The sequence below is a fragment of the Coffea eugenioides genome, unplaced genomic scaffold (assembly GCF_003713205.1).
Source record: "Coffea eugenioides isolate CCC68of unplaced genomic scaffold, Ceug_1.0 ScVebR1_2602;HRSCAF=3662, whole genome shotgun sequence".
NCBI classification, from domain to species: Eukaryota; Viridiplantae; Streptophyta; class Magnoliopsida; order Gentianales; family Rubiaceae; genus Coffea; species Coffea eugenioides.
In genome coordinates this window covers 22,579-40,871 of record NW_020863104.1, presented here as the reverse complement: position 1 = coordinate 40,871, position 18,293 = coordinate 22,579, and the positions used below count along the sequence as shown (strand labels likewise).

Sequence of the window (18,293 nt, the reverse complement as noted above, 5' to 3'; positions counted from 1 at the left end):
TTGCTTCCTATTCACTAACTTTTTATCATTGCTTCTCACTTAAAAGTCACTCTTAATCATCAAATTGATCCTCGGCCAGTACCGAAAATTCATCCGGCGGAAAAATCGAAAAACCCTAATTTTGCTCAAGTCATGAAACCGAAGCGGAAAACCCTATTTTCTAGGTTCATCTGCACTTATAGTTGAACAATTAGATAGTAGAGCTTTAATAAATAATAATTTTCAAATAAAAGGCATTTTTGAGGAAAAATGTAGAAAATTTGCGGGTCCTCACACCCTCTCCCCCTTAAAAGAATTTCGACCTCGAAATTCCAACTCGCACTAATCAGATCAAAAATAGTTCTCAAAAGTTGATCACGTACTAAGAATCATTTCAATCTCACCACAAGGATCTTTTGGGTTACAATATTTTCCAGACTCAGCTAAGATGACCCCGTCCGGTCTCTCACGTCACTTCCTAGTCACTAGATGTCCGTAGATTTCTTATATTCATTTTGGTCGGACAAAGCCTGTTCATATTCCAAAATACAAGTCTCAAGTACCTAGTAGCTAGCATCGCCTCAACTCTGGAGTACTCGGGCACGAGAATCCGAAATAAGATAATTCACATCTCGAGCTGCAGTCCCAAGAGTAAACTATCTACAATCGAAATTCCTACCTGACGTACCTATCTATGGTCCTCAGATACCATGAGAAAGATTTAAGGCCGATAACATTTATGATCCATAACTTATGCTCGAACGGACACTTAATCCTTCATACTTATTCACCACTTAGTCCAGGCTCACTCCGCGCAAAGACCACGCGAAGCAGCTATAGGTTTTATCCCTCAATTGCTTACCTTTCAAATCAAATCAAATCCCACAGTCCGGCATCCCAAACTTTAAGCCTAGGATACACTACAAAAATCTGAAGCCTAAGCTCTGATACCACCTGTGACGGCCCCACCTCCCCCTAGGGCGTACCCCAGGGTTCGGCGGGTCGCCTGCCCAGCTCTCGCCAGGACTCAGTCACTCGTATCACGTGCGTACATCCATAGACAATAAGTAACCCATCCACTTCAACTTAATATATACATAGATGCTCAAGTAAAAGATAAGAAACTTCTACTCACCAGAAGTCTTCAAAGTTTTTACCATTCAAGTACAACCATCGAATATACAAGGGTTCTCATTCCTCATACAACCAGCCCGTGCCAAGCACTAGGGCGAGAACCATTACAAGGCCAAAGAACTAGATCAACTAGACTATACAGAACTCTCGTCCTTGCTCGCCTTCCCCTGCTAAGGAAAACAATTGACGTGGTATGAGCTAAAAAGCCCAGTGAGGTTCTATATACATAAACAAGGAATTAAACAAGGAACATTAGTCATGTAATAACAATTAATCCAGAAAACCTTATGTATAGTTCATGAGTGGTTGGGACTTATTACAGGTATGGAGCATATCACAGGTATAACACATGATTTCATGTTGGCATTTTAGCATGGAACAATTATCGTGATACACGGTAACCATATACTGAAGGATACGGTGTTCCGGTGGAACTTTGTCAGTCCTCTGCACCTTATAACTTCCGAATCCCCACGGTTGACTGGCCATCACCTTATCCCTCCAGTGGTAATACTCGAGTATACCGACGGTTGTCCAGGGTTCCAACCTACCCGACCGAGCCCAGTCCTGGCTCGAGTAGGTCGGTAACCGAGGCGGGGCCCAAGTTCAGCTTAGAGTTTACAACATGCACAACTAACCAAGTAAATCGGTAAACGGTAAATGGTAAAATTCATCAATTGAATAGGTCGAATGAGGTAAAGTACACACTCGCCTAACAATGATGGACAACTTCATATAGCATGTGATTCATGATAATTAAGTAATCAAGTGGACACTTAGCACGTAAGCAATACAAATTGATTTCATGGGAGCATGTAATTCACGGATATCACGTAATCACATAAATTGGAAATCGAGTAAACAGATAGTCAAGTAATCAGGTAGTCACAGAAAACAATGGGTATATAGAACACTCACCTATTTACGCACAACAACGTGCAAAATATCCTTCCGGATATTATCTTTAGTCACCGAGAAAACCTAAGATTAAATGAAAAGAATATTACCACTCATTTGTCACAACCAATTAGGTGCAATCAAAGAGACTCGTCGCATGATGAGTAGAACGTATAAAAAGACTTTAAAGTAGAACGTGGACATTTGGACTCGTGGATAAAAATAACTAGGGTTTCATAGACCACACATAAAACCAACTCAAAAGGGTTATAAAATTTTCTAATGGAAACACTTGAACTAAAAACAAATCAAAATCCAACTAGATAGACTAGGAAATACCGTTTTCGGAATCGTTTATGTGGTTGAAACTTATCTTATATTCAAGTAGATATTATAGACTAATTGTCTTAATGAAATTCATGAAAAAGAGAGGACAAAATACTCAAGAAAATCCTAAACTACTCCTCTTTATTTGGTAAGAGTAAGTAAACATTTGGAGTTTCCAATTGAAGAAGGATCATGTTTTTAAGATGGAAAAACGGTCATAGTATTTTACAAGTTCAAATAAACCTTAGCTTTCGGGCGAAAATTTGGGCAGCATGCCCTTTGTTTTTACCTAATTTTCCAGCCATTTTGGCTTCATTATTTTTCCTCAATCACAACCCAACATCACACATAAGCAATTCAAGTCAAGAGCCGTTCCATAGGCTCACAATATCATAAGAATAAGAAATACAGAAATAACAAGTGCAGAAATTCAATTTAGCAAAAGACAGATTTGACGTATGAAAGCGGAAATAACTTATCCGAGGCTACGCTTATCGGATTAAGAGGCAACTTATGCCGTTTCGAAGCTAAGACACAGGGCTACAATGTTCATGAAGGTCACTTAGTCCAGTTTCTAATGTAACTTGGTCAAATTCTCAAATTACTAAACCAGAAATCAATTCATCGGCTGTTTAAATGCATTACACTGTAATGGACATATCTCAGAGTACACAAGTCCGAATCAGGTTTTCTTAGAGGCATTTGAAATATAATTCAGAATACTACAACTTTCATGTTTTGGCAAAAAGCTAAATCAGAATGAATACTAGTCAAAAAACGTGATAAACTGGACTTAACTGATGAAACGGACTGCTGGGAAATTTTTAAAACAGTGAGGGTATTTTGGACTTTTCACATCCTACGTTGCTCCGATTGAGCTGAAATTTTATAGGCACCTATAAAACACCATTCTCTACAACTTTCCTTCTTTGAACTAAGGCCAATTCGGCCTCTAAGATAAGGCTACAAAACCGGACAGAAGTGAAACATGAAATTCCAGAAATCTGGAAATTCTTGAAATCAAATGCTAATTTCTTTATTTTTGGCTTGCTTCACCATCTTAACTTCCCATATTAGACTTTAAACATCAAAGCCCCAAATTTTAAGCACTAGAAAAATCATAGGAAAGCTGAAAAATATTCCAATAAAATGGAAAATCATGACCCAAGCCTCTATTTCACCACATACCTCAATAATTCAACCATATGTGACATATTTAGCAACTAATCGTGAATTTAATCGGAGAGTCAAGGTTCCAGCATGTATACCTTTCCAAGGAGACTAGAAACAAGTGTTCAAGGCCTTTGTTCCTCAAGAAAATTACACCGGTAGGTAGCCTTTGTGCTAGATAACAACTTAATCGGAGTAGATTTGCGCGAATAGAAGAAACTTTTCAAGATTTGGAGAAGAAATGAAGGAGAATGAGATGAACTCTCTTTGTCTCTCTCTCTCTCTCTTATTTCGGCCAAGATGCAGAATTAATGAAGGAAATTAAGCTAAGCTTGTGTTATAAGAAGGTTGGAAAGCTAAGGATTAATTCTAGCCACAAGTTTGGCTAACACTTGGACTAATCTTGACCACAAATTTTTCTCTCTCTTGTTGCATTTCTAACCTCTAATTTTCGGCCAATAGGAGGGCTAAGAGGGGGAAGATATTTTGCTCCATTAATGATAAACTTGTATGGCAAGAAAGTGGTGGTCAAGTGGTGGTTCAAACGGTAGTGCACGGTACACGTCGGTGTGACGCGTTTTCTCTTAAATCGCACGTACTAGGGTTTTTACTTCCAATTCACTAACTTTTTATCATTGCTTCTAACCACATATTATTTCTCACTTAAAAGTCACTCTTAAGCACCAAATTTGATCCTCGGCAGTAACGAAAAATTCATCCGGCGGCAAAATCGAAAAACCCTAATTTTGCTCAAGTCATGAAACCGAAGCGGAAAACCCTATTTTCTAGGTTCATCTGCACTTATAGTTGAACAATTAGATAGTAGAGCTTTAATAAATAATAATTTTCAAATAAAAGGCATTTTTGAGGAAAAATGTAGAAAATTTGCGGGTCCTCACACCCTCTCCCCCTTAAAAGAATTTCGACCTCGAAATTCCAACTCGCACTAATCAGATCAAAAATAGTTCTCAAAAGTTGATCACGTACTAAGAATCATTTCAATCTCACCACAAGGATCTTTTGGGTTACAATATTTTCCAGACTCAGCTAAGATGACCCCGTCCGGTCTCTCACGTCACTTCCTAGTCACTAGATGTCCGTAGATTTCTTATATTCATTTTGGTCGGACAAAGCCTGTTCATATTCCAAAATACAAGTCTCAAGTACCTAGTAGCTAGCATCGCCTCAACTCTGGAGTACTCGGGCACGAGAATCCGAAATAAGATAATTCACATCTCGAGCTGCAGTCCCAAGAGTAAACTATCTACAATCGAAATTCCTACCTGACGTACCTATCTATGGTCCTCAGATACCATGAGAAAGATTTAAGGCCGATAACATTTATGATCCATAACTTATGCTCGAACGGACACTTAATCCTTCATACTTATTCACCACTTAGTCCAGGCTCACTCCGCGCAAAGACCACGCGAAGCAGCTATAGGTTTTATCCCTCAATTGCTTACCTTTCAAATCAAATCAAATCCCACAGTCCGGCATCCCAAACTTTAAGCCTAGGATACACTACAAAAATCTGAAGCCTAAGCTCTGATACCACCTGTGACGGCCCCACCTCCCCCTAGGGCGTACCCCAGGGTTCGGCGGGTCGCCTGCCCAGCTCTCGCCAGGACTCAGTCACTCGTATCACGTGCGTACATCCATAGACAATAAGTAACCCATCCACTTCAACTTAATATATACATAGATGCTCAAGTAAAAGATAAGAAACTTCTACTCACCAGAAGTCTTCAAAGTTTTTACCATTCAAGTACAACCATCGAATATACAAGGGTTCTCATTCCTCATACAACCAGCCCGTGCCAAGCACTAGGGCGAGAACCATTACAAGGCCAAAGAACTAGATCAACTAGACTATACAGAACTCTCGTCCTTGCTCGCCTTCCCCTGCTAAGGAAAACAATTGACGTGGTATGAGCTAAAAAGCCCAGTGAGGTTCTATATACATAAACAAGTAATTAAACAAGGAACATTAGTCATGTAATAACAATTAATCCAGAAAACCTTATGTATAGTTCATGAGTGGTTGGGACTTATTACAGGTATGGAGCATATCACAGGTATAACACATGATTTCATGTTGGCATTTTAGCATGGAACAATTATCGTGATACACGGTAACCATATACTGAAGGATACGGTGTTCCGGTGGAACTTTGTCGGTCCTCTGCACCTTATAACTTCCGAATCCCCACGGTTGACTGGCCATCACCTTATCCCTCCAGTGGTAATACTCGAGTATACCGACGGTTGTCCAGGGTTCCAACCTACCCGACCGAGCCCAGTCCTGGCTCGAGTAGGTCGGTAACCGAGGCGGGGCCCAAGTTCAGCTTAGAACTTACAACATGCACAACTAACCAAGTAAATCGGTAAACGGTAAATGGTAAAATTCATCAATTGAATAGGTCGAATGAGGTAAAGTACACACTCGCCTAACAATGATGGACAACTTCATATAGCATGTGATTCATGATAATTAAGTAATCAAGTGGACACTTAGCACGTAAGCAATACAAATTGATTTCATGGGAGCATGTAATTCACGGATATCACGTAATCACATAAATTGGAAATCGAGTAAACAGATAGTCAAGTAATCAGGTAGTCACAGAAAACAATGGGTATATAGAACACTCACCTATTTACGCACAACAACGTGCAAAATATCCTTCCGGATATTATCTTTAGTCACCGAGAAAACCTAAGATTAAATGAAAAGAATATTACCACTCATTTGTCACAACCAATTAGGTGCAATCAAAGAGACTCGTCGCATGATGAGTAGAACGTATAAAAAGACTTTAAAGTAGAACGTGGACATTTGGACTCGTGGATAAAAATAACTAGGGTTTCATAGACCACACATAAAACCAACTCAAAAGGGTTATAAAATTTTCTAATGGAAACACTTGAACTAAAGACAAATCAAAATCCAACTAGATAGACTAGGAAATACCGTTTTCGGAATCGTTTATGTGGTTGAAACTTATCTTATATTCAAGTAGATATTATAGACTAATTGTCTTAATGAAATTCATGAAAAAGAGAGGACAAAATACTCAAGAAAATCCTAAACTACTCCTCTTTATTTGGTAAGAGTAAGTAAACATTTGGAGTTTCCAATTGAAGAAGGATCATGTTTTTAAGATGGAAAAACGGTCATAGTATTTTACAAGTTCAAATAAACCTTAGCTTTCGGGCGAGAATTTGGGCAGCATGCCCTTTGTTTTTACCTAATTTTCCAGCCATTTTGGCTTCATTATTTTTCCTCAACCACAACCCAACATCACACATAAGCAATTCAAGTCAAGAGCCGTTCCATAGGCTCACAATATCATAAGAATAAGAAATACAGAAATAACAAGTGCAGAAATTCAATTTAGCAAAAGACAGATTTGACGTATGAAAGCGGAAATAACTTATCTGAGGCTACGCTTATCGGATTAAGACGCAACTTATGCCGTTTCTAAGCTAAGACACAGGGCTAAAATGTTCATGAAGGTCACTTAGTCCAGTTTCTAATGTAACTTGGTCAAATGCTCAAATTACTAAACCAGAAATCAATTCGTCGGCTGTTTAAATACATTACACTGTAATGGACATATCTCAGAGTACATAAGTCCGAATCAGGTTTTCTTAGAGGCATTTGAAAGATAATTCAGAATACTACAACTTTCATGTTTTGGCAAAAAGCTAAATCAGAATGAATACTAGTCAAAAAAACGTGATAAACTGGACTTAACTGATGAAACGGACTGCTGGGAAATTTTTAAAACAGTGAGGGTATTTTGGACTTTTCACAACCTACGTTGCTCCGATTGAGCTGAAATTTTGTGGGCAACTATAAAATATCATTCTCTACAACTTTCATGTTTTATGCCAAGCCAAATTCGGCCTCTAACTAGGTGATATAGAAACGGGCAGAACTGAATTTTCAAGTCCCTGAAATCTGGAAATTCTTGAAATCAAATGCTAATTTCTTTATTTTTGGCTTGCTTCACCATCTTAACTTCCCATATTAAACTTTAAACATCAAAGCCCCAAATTTTAAGCACTAGAAAAATCATAGGAAAGCTGAAAAATATTCCAATAAAATGGAAAATCATGACCCAAGCCTCTATTTCACCACATACCTCAATAATACAACCATATGTGACATATTTAGCGACTAATCGTGAATTTAATCGGAGAGTCAAGGTTCCAGCATGTATACCTTTCCAAGGAGACTAGAAACAAGTGTTCAAGGCCTTTGTTCCTCAAGAAAATTACACCGGTAGGTAGCCTTTGTGCTAGATAACAACTTAATCGGAGTAGATTTGCGCGAATAGAAGAAACTTTTCAAGATTTGGAGAAGAAATGAAGGAGAATGAGATGAACTCTCTTTGTCTCTCTCTCTCTCTCTCTTATTTCGGCCAAGATGCAGAATTAATGGAGGGAATTAAGCTAAGCTTGTGTTATAAGAAGGTTGGAAAGCTAAGGATTAATTCTAGCCACAAGTTTGGCTAACACTTGGACTAATCTTGACCACAAATTTTTCTCTCTCTTGTTGCATTTCTAATCTCTAATTTTCGGCCAATAGGAGGGCTAAGAGGGGGAAGATATTTTGCTCCATTAATGATAAACTTGTATGGCAAGAAAGTGGTGATCAAGTGGTGGTTCAATCGGTAGTACGCGGTACACGTCGGTGTGACGCGTTTTCTCTTAAATCGCGCGTACCAGGGTTTTTTACTTTCAACTCACTAACTTTTTATCATTGCTCCTAATCACATATTATTTCTCACTTACAAGTCACTTTTAATCATCAAATTGATCCTCGGCCAGTACCGAAAATTCATCCGGCGGAAAAATCGAAAAACCCTAATTTTGCTCAAGTCATGAAACCGAAGCGGAAAACCCTATTTTCTAGGTTCATCTGCACTTATAGTTGAACAATTAGATAGTAGAGCTTTAATAAATAATAATTTTCAAATAAAAGGCATTTTTGAGGAAAAATGTAAAAAATTTGCGGGTCCTCACACTCTTTTGCGGGCCTTTAAAAGCAAGTTTGATGTCCGGAAAAGGGAAGAAACTACAACCAAGGTTTGTAGGGCCTTATAAGATTATTCAGCGAGTTGGGAATGTAGCCTATAAGCTGGAATTACCACCGAGCTTATCTCGTATTCATAACGTGTTTCATGTGTCCATGCTTAAGAAATATCATCCAGATCCCTCTCATGTTTTACAACCAGAGAATATTGAGATCGATGAAACCTTGACCTATGAGGAGAGACCGGTAAAACTTTTGGATCGAAAGGTGAAGGAACTGAGGAACAAGCAGATACCACTAGTGAAAATTCTTTGGAAGAACCATGGAGTCGAGGAGGCAACATGGGAAGTTGAAGAGACAATCAGAGAGAAGTATCCAGACTTGTTCATCAACCAAGGTAAATTTCGAGGACGAAATTTTCTTAAGGAGGAGAGGATGTGAGGACCCGTAAAAACTATTATTTTATGCCTAATTTTTGGCTTAATAAATTATTTAATTGGATTTTTATCCCAAGGAATATTTTCTAGTCATATTAGACCTAAATACATGGTAATGTAACTTCGTTATATTTTTAAAATGATTCGTTTCAAAAATTAATTTCCTAGAGCACGTTTCGTAAAAATAGTGAATAGTGCTTGGAGATTTTATCCGCATAGTAGCACAATAAGCTTGGAATATTGGAGACTTGTACTATGGTCCTAAAATAGGTAATTTTATGAATAAATATTCAAGTGATAGTTAGTAGTGCAATCGTTATAAGAATTTTTCGAAAGTTTCGCGTTATAGCGGTAAAATTGACGGTACGCGTTTTCACACGCGCGACTTCATTTGAGGGACTTTAGACCCTTATTTCGGGACAATTAAGAGTGAATAAAATTTACATGAATATATATGCATTGGAGGTTTAGTGCACTAGCGAACCAAACGCGCGAGAAAAATCGAGTCCAAACGCATCCTAATTACACTATTTCAAGTTGACTTTGAGATGGGTTTTGCACCACACAATGAATCTTACTTAGGAAGCCACAATTGAACCAACACCTTCTCTCTCCTCACTTCATTTGGCCGTGCAACAAGAAAGGAGAAGAGCTCTCCATTGTTCTTCATTTTTCATCTTCAATCCATGCACCAAAATTCATCCAAATCACACCAAACTTGGAGACCACTTAGCAAACCACTTGGAGACTATATCTAGCTAAGGAAGAGGGGAGCTTTCACGGTTTCTTGGAGCTTCAAGAGGGCCGAAAATTCTGACCTTGCAAACCAAAGGAGTAGGTAATGATCAACCCATGGATTCTTATCTTTTGGAGATTATATGGCAAGATTAAGCTCATGCATGCACTTAGTTACTTGATTATGGTGTAAAAATGTGATTGTGGGCTCTTGGAATTTCCACACTTGGGTTGTTGTTGCTGATGTGATAATTAATGGTGATTATATTGTTGGTTTAGTGATTATAATGATGCATTAGTGGTGGGTAATTAGTAGAAACTTCATTGGGTATAAGAAGCAAAAACTCCCGATTCTACCCCTGTTTTATTCGGCCATTTTAAGGCCAGTTTTTAATGAAATAATGGCTTGAACTGGATGCTTATATGATGTATTAGAGGTGTGGAAAATTTCATTGAAAAATAACGAGGTTTGAATGGGCAAATGAATTTTTTTAAAAACCAGCAAATCTGGAAACTGATTCGTGTATGACTCCGACCAGCAGTAGTATTTTGGCTATAACTCTGTCCTCGGATGTCGAAATCATGTGCCGTTGGTGGCGTTTGAAATTAGACATTCCTATCTTTAATTTGGTATAAAATTCACGTTCTGATTCTTTGTGAGAAAGCCGAACCAAATGTTTTAAGTTCGCTATCCTGTTGCTCTGTTCGTCTGGAATGAAGTGGTCAGGCAGCAACTTGATGCCCGAATTTGAACCAGTTGGGTGCCGAATTTGGAAATGATTTCTTCTGTGATATTTTAGTCCTATGAATGTATTTTCCAACGGCGTAAGCCATGCTCGATTTCGAGCTATATTGACTGATTTGTGACTGAAACAAGTGGACTGCTCTGTTTTGGAAAACCCTAATGTTTGGACTGGTTTGGAACCAAATCTTGGAGTGAACTTGTTAGTTGATGTTTTTGATATTAAACACTTACCAAAGATATTATGGGTGTATCTTAGACCCTTATTTCACAAATGAACCATGGTTGGATAACTTTCTTGGTTAGACGATTGGAAATTGGGAAATGCAAGTCAAAGGCAGATTGCCTTAGGATTTTTCTTGAACTTTGGTGGGCTAATCAACTACCTTGCCGAAGGTATTTTTCCTCGAAATTCGATAGAGAGATACTTTCCATATAGTATTGAAATACTGCCAATTTTGGTGCCAATTCAAGTTCGTTTCAATACCCAATTGAATTACTAAAGTTAGAGGTTCAAATCTGGAAATTTTTCTCCAGTCTTGAATTTGCCCAACTTTGAGCTACCGTATCTCGGTGCTCGAAACTCCGATTCTTGATCCGCTTATTTTGTCATACACCTCACTTGCAACCCTAATTGAGCTGCAAATTTCAGAGGCCGGTTTGCAACGTGTGAATCGTGTCGAATTTTCAAAGTTGGCCGAAATCCAACTTAATTCTGCCATGAAAACCGACCCTGCGTCTTCAAGCTCATTTTTGACCACTTTTCACTTCGATTCATGGAAAAGTGTCTTCTAGGAACTTATAGTACTCTCTAAGAGGTTTCCAACGGTATAAAGTTTTCCAATTCTCGACTTATACCGAGCGAGTTATGATTTTTCAAAGATTCATCATAAAACTGAAAAATTTTCCAATTCCAAAGAAATAGAGTTTTTCAAAAACTCTTTGTTCTTTTGATATTCTTAAACGTTTTGCTTACGATTTTCAAGATAAAAACTCAAATAATATTGTACATAATAAAAGACAAGTTGAACCTCGATTTACGTGTAATTGAGGTTCCTTTTTGCAAAATAATCCTTAGATTGTACTAGTGTACAATCTTCTTGATAAGTGGATTAATTGTGTGATTATCCACTGTTAATTGCCAGGCGCACAAGGAGACCTTCAAGAGGATCTCACCGCGGACACTTGAACTCCCAGAAAATAATTCTTATTGAATTGCTCGGTGAGTGTCAAGTGTGTGAATTTTGATACTTGTTTAATTGTGGTATTTGTTGAAAGTTTTAAAGATAAGGGCGGGTGCGTACTTTATCGCACTCGTTCTAATTTCAAATGAATGAATGGAATGTATTGAATGAATGAATGAAATGCAATGTTATGTCATGAATGCTTGTGTCGTTGGAGTGAACCTCCTCGACCTTCAAATGAATGGGGGACGCCCAAACTCATAGGCCAACCTTAGACTCGAGCCGGTAATGGGCTTGGTCGGGGACTGGGGCGAGCCATGAGATACACATAAGCTCGACCTAATAAGAGGTCTTGCTTGGCATACTCGTAGAGTATCGCCCAATAATAGACTTGTGGGCCCTTGGGGTGTACGGTGGACGGAGGGAAGTAAGTGGTGATCTACGGAAATGGAAATACCGACCCGGTTGACAGGAGGGTCAATGCGGGAAGGTATACGAATGACAACGGCAGATCGAGTGGAACTTAGCTCCTGAGAGCTACTATATCCTTGAATTGTTCCTGATTACCTTTCATGTTTGATTGATTGAGTATTGAAAAGACATGGCTTTATTTATTAAATTTGGGATTGTTATTTAACTAAGTGCTTGCATGTGTGTTCTTGGCCTCACGAGCGTTTAGCTCACCCTATAGTTTTGTTTTCCTTAACAGGACCGAATCTTGGAGAAATATGGAGAAACCATCCGTTGTACTTTTGTTAAGACTCCTGTGATATATTTTTACTAGGCCCTGGTTTGGGTTGTATGTTTGGAAATTGTAATCTTGAAAGTTTGGGCCCTGACGCGTATTTTGAATTTAAGTCATTTTATGATTACCCGATGTACTGGTTACGCGTTAAGTGACTTGTTAAGCTTGAACGCTTCCGCATTATTGTATTTATGTTGCTCTCTTCGAAGTGTTTAGTTCGGTTTGAAATTGAATGGAATTGCTTGAGTCCTGGCGTGAGCTGGGCAGGCGTCCGCGGATACCCTTTGGTCCGCCTTAGGGAGATGTGGGGCGTCACATTAAGAGTGTATTAAATAAACCCTAGATATTTTGGAGATTAGATATAAATCAAGAGAGAGAAAGAGATAGGCTTGAACCATTGGTCGCCATTTGTCACTCATGCCTCAAAGTTTGACTAGGACTTTTGACCAAAGACTAGACCTTGCTCTTATCTTGGAAAATTGAAGAAAAATCCCTTCATCTTTTCCTCCATTTGGCTGACTCCCTTAAGCAAGAAAAGAGAGAAAACTTCTTCAAGTTTTACCTTGATTCCTAGCTAGATTTTGTGGAAAAATCAACCTCAAACCCTAAATCCATCCATAGAAGGTTGCAACATGGAAGGAAGGAACTTGGTGTGTTGTGATTTTTGGGCAAGAAAGCTGTGATTTGCTACTCTTCTTAGGGATTGAAGGCACTCTTGGCAAGGAACAACTATTTCCCTTTAATCTTGCATTTTAGTGGATATATTACTTGAAAATGGAAGATTTATGGAAGAAATCATGGTTTTGCTAGGGTTTGCTGAAGTTGTTGCTAGGGTTTGGTTGATTTTCAACTTTAATGTTCAATTTTTAGCTTTGAGATGAATTTCCAGCTTTGATAAGAGATGCTCCAGCTTTGATATGAAATTTTAAGTTTTGATATGTGAATTTTAGTCTTGGTGTGCAATTTCCAGCTTTGAGAGGCAAAATTTCTAGCCTTGATGTAGTTACTTGAAACTTTGTATATATGTGGAGTTGTGATGGATTTTCTTGTCAAGAACATATGTTATAAGCCTCATGACATGTTAGTTATAAGATATAGTGCATTTGCCATGGAATTTAAATAAGAAAGTTGGAAGTTTTGTTGGAGATTTTGCTGGAAAATTTCTGTTATGGTTGGCTGAGAGGGAGAGAAGGAATTTCAGCTTTCTTTTCACAAATTTTGTGGTGATTTTGATATATTCTTGTTCAATACATTTGTTAAAACCTTGTTCTTCATATGTATGTTGATTTTGAGCCAAAATAAATAAGTTTAAGAGGGGAAAAACCTAGTTTTCCAAACTAATAGATTGCTGAAAAATTTTCGTAGGGAGCCCTACGTAGCTTTGGGAAGTTGGCTATAACTTCGTATAGGAAAGTCAAAATTGAGTTCTGTTTGTTGTGTTTGAAACCAAACTCATAGAGCTTTCAATGGTATAAAATTTAGGGTTTGGTTTAACTCCTATAAATACCAGCAAATTTGCAAAGTTTCCTAAAAACCATGACTGTTCTGTTTTTGCACATGAGACAGTAGTGAGTTTGAACTGAAAATTTGACTAACCTATGAGCTAAATTTCATAAAGATGTCATCTAAAGCCTATAACTTGCAGTTGCTTGAGTCCACCTTGGTAGTGACTTATGAGCTGGAATTTTGGCAAAAAAATCATGTGTAAAGCAAGGGAAAAAGTAATGGTTTCTTCTATTCTGCTCTCTAGTTTCGTTTGCCCAACTTTAGACTTGAGGTTCGTTGTTTTCTTCTAATAGTGGTGCGTATATCTTACACATGTCTTACTAAGATTCATGAGTTATTTATATATATATATATAATTTTTCTCTTATGGTTTCTTCCAGCTTTTAAATCCAACTGTTTTCTTTTTAGACTAATAACTTACTTGAACCATAGCCCTAGAATGCACTTGGACATTCTTCGATTGGCTTTCAAGTTTGTCTTTGAGTTTTGTGTTTAGAGAGGTGTATGGCTCATGATTAAGGCTAAAGTGAGTACCTTATTAACCTAAGTTTTGAATGATTGGACCATGACATCTTATCTTGGTTACTTTTAGGGTTTAACGGTGGGAACGATCACGACTCAGAGTTGAACGTTTAGCATTGCTCTACTTTAAAAGGTGAGTGTTCCTTGCATGTTGTGCTTCCAATGACTATGTAGATTGTTGTGAATGTTTGCTTGAATGCTAAATGCTTTTCAATGGTCGTTAAATAGATTTTCAATAGGCGAGTGTGTACTTTATCGCACTCGACCTAAGTGAACGTGAAATTTTCAATGATCAAATGATTGAATGTTACTTGTGCATGAATGTAAGCCTTTGGCTGAACTGGGCCCTTGCCCTTTGTTGCCAGTCGACTCGAGCCAGAAGCGAACTCGATCGGGCGACTGGTGACCCTGAGACAGTGTTTTGGTATACTCGAGTATTACCACAAAGTCTGGTGGAGAACTGGCCAGTGAATGAAAAGATTGACTGAATGAAATGAACACTGAAGGAGTTTTCACTGTTAAATGTTTTCAAATGTTGGAGCAATAAGGGAAATGGTGGGCGATGAATGACTGAATGAATGGCTCCAAGTGAGCACGTATCCTTCCAATGATTGAATTTTTATTTCTTGAATGGCTGTTTATTACTGTGCAAAGTGTTCAAACTATTAAATGCAATACTTCCATGGATTCTCTACCCGATTACTTGTTTAGGAATCTCACTAGGCTTTTAACTCATTTCTTTAGTTTTGTTTTCCTTACAGGAGTAGAGGCCAGAGCAAGTAAGCGTGAAATAGTAATATAGTCTTCATGTTCTTGTACGTTTGTAGATGAAATGTATTTGGAAATTTTTGGCAATGTACCCTTATGTTATACTTTTGGATTGTAATTAAGTGTGAATTATTGGTTGAGTGGAAATTTTATGTCAATCTATAGGCGTGATAGTCTATTCCCAAGATTGTTAGTGAGTGATTCCTGGCAAGAACTGGGCAGGCGGTCCGCCAAATCCTTGGGTACGCCCTAGGGGGAGGTGGGGTCGTCATAGGTTGTTTCATAACCGCTTTGCATGGTCTCTGCGTGGGGTGAGCTTGAGCCAAATAGTGTTATGGTCCTGATTAAGTGAATGAGTGTTGTGACAGCCCCACCTCCCCCTAAGGCGAACCAAAGGGCTCGGCGGACCGCCTGCCCAGCTCTCGCCGGGACTCACTACAGTTCTCAATTAAAATATATCACTCACATCCAATAACATAGGGTACAACCTCAAGAATAAACGAAGTAACATTTTTCAAACTTAGAACGAGATAAGATACATTACAAATCTCAAGTAAGGGTATCATTCCCCGAATATGACAAAAGTCCTCAGTTCTCAAATAATTACATCAAATACTTATCAAGTGAATTGAATTCAAATTATATATGAGATATCCCTTCAGGCACTAATAACTCAATACAAGCGCTTTCTTTGGCCTCGAGCCCTGTAGGGAAAAATTATTTTTGGGGGTCACTAATTAAGCCTCAGAACTTCCACTTTCAAACCTGTTAAGGAAAACAAATTGGGGTGAGCTAACGCTCAGTGAGGCCAAGGGAAAAACATGCAAGCATGCTAGCAAAGACACAATATAAAGCAATAACTCGAGTAACAAGTAACTGCGAAACGTTAAGCAACTAGGGAATTTAATCACAATAAAAGGATACGGGAGCTCTCAGGAGCTAATCCACGCGCGATCCAAGCTCAGGTAGTTGACCCTCCGTCAACTTTCACAGTTATCCATGTAGAACTCCACTTACTACCTCCAGCCACCATGACACCCTCTTGGATCCGTAACCAAACAAGCATGTAGGTGGTATCACTTAACAAGTATACCTAGCAAGACCCCTTATTTGGATCAAGCTATAACACTTCCCAAGGTTCACCAAGTTTCTCGACCAAGCCCTTGCCGGCTCGAGTTACAAGGCTAGCCAATGGGTTGGGGCGTCCCCCCCATTCACTTTTAGGTCGATGAGACGAAGCTCCAATCGACAAGATTTGGTCATAGCATTGAGACGGGATGAGCGGTACCTCCTACCCTAAAAGGGCATGATACATTCTGCCGCTCAATGCTCACGAAAAACACTTTCATTTGCATTCACATGTAACACGTATCACTTATCAAGCAAGCAATTTCATGAAAGAGAGGACAAGGGCGATAAAGTACGCCCTAGCCTCATTAACTAGCAAGTACAAGAATCATTTCATTTAAACACTTCACATGCACTTGATACTCACCAAGTATCAAAAGTCAAAGTTTGAGAAATTAGCTCTAAGACGCTTCGCCGGGAGTTCCCTCGAAGTCCTCTTGAGATCCTGAAAGTATGCAATAATGCATTGTATCTCAAATTCCAGGCCATACAGTATTCGTGTAAAGAAAAGAAATAGTCAATTTTGACTCCACAATTCAAGTTTCCAAAGTATTTCAGTTCATAAGGAACCGACTTTCAAATGAGGTCTCAAGTGATAGGTGAACTCATGAAAATAGGTTTGAAATGCTCTAAGAGTTGTAAAAATGTAACCTAGGCCCTTAAAAGAACATTTAGGTCCAAATTGGAAATTTTCACTTTTCGAGTCATTCGTGGAAAAATCAGTCCGGAAGTTCGGAAAGTCTAAAATAGAAAATTTTACACCGTCAAAAACTTCATTCGAAGCATAACAACTTTGTAGAAGGTCACTTTCCAAGAATCAAATCAGAAACAAGTCAATTTCTCCAAGAAAGTTTACTATTCATTGAAGATAGGTCAAAACAGTCCAAGTTTTTCCAATAATTTTGGAATTTCACTAAAAATCATAGAATCAAAACCAGCCTTTGAAATTTGATATGCATGTAAAGTTCCAATCCAGGTTTCAAATGAAAAAAATGGAACTCGATTCCGATGTTCCTAGCTCAAGAAATAAAAAGTTGAAGTTCGCTAAAATTCTTGGACTGTTGGCCTATTTTCCAGATTTAATGCACTTCGCTAATAAGGCCGTATCTCACTCGATTCTCAGTGAAATTGAAAACGGTTGGTGGTGTTAGAAACTAGGTTCACAAGGATATATTTATGCAGAAGAAATCATTTCCAAAATCCAGACATAAGCGGTTCAAAATCAAGCAACAAAATGGATTTTCTGGACAGTCTCGGATGAACAGTAATAAACAGGCAGCCAACTTTCAAAACTCGCCACGAATCGCTCGGGACGAACTAGAAAATGAGCTTGGTACCATTTTAAAGCTCTAAGAGTCTACTTTCAAATTCCATAAACGGCACTCAATTTCGATCAACGAGTAAAATGTTATAGCTACACAAATGTTGCTGGTCAGAAAATTCTGGAGCTTGTTCCAGTTTTGCTTCTTTACTTGTAACTCAAAATTTAACCAACCATTTGGGTTGATTTTTGGTAGACAACCACAATACACATAGCACAACATATCTACACCAATTTGGAAGCTCAATTAGCACCAGAAAATTTTCGAAATTACAGGGCAGCAGCAAACAAGAAAGTCGGCAGCAAGTCAGAAATTTCAGACAGTACCTTCTCCAAATTTCTAACTTTCTTCCAACTTCATTCCATCAATCATTCTATATACATGTAACATAGCACAATATCAGCAACCACAACATGCTAATTCATCACATCAGTCACCAATAAACATCCTTAAACCCTCGAGCATGTCATGGAATTGCAAGAACATAATTACTCAACCAATCAACCCAAATTCTACCATAGGTTGCAAACCCATGCTACCTTTGCTCCATTTGAGCTATAATTTTGCAAGATTGAAGTGTGGGTGAGTGAGTTATCTCAAGAACTTAGTTGGACAGCTTTAGGGCAGAAATCTTGACCGAAATTCCTCCAAGA

General features: G+C 38.4%; 1 long non-coding RNA gene across 1 annotated transcript; it reads right to left on the bottom strand.

Moving 5' to 3' along the window:
* Positions 1–15,828: 15,828 nt before the first annotated feature.
* LOC113757010 lies at positions 15,829–18,015 on the bottom strand. Its single transcript, XR_003466177.1, has 3 exons — positions 17,967–18,015; positions 16,686–16,763; positions 15,829–15,955 (listed from the first exon to the last, which is right to left on the bottom strand). It is a non-coding gene; the product is annotated as an uncharacterized LOC113757010 (long non-coding RNA).
* Positions 18,016–18,293: the final 278 nt, after the last annotated feature.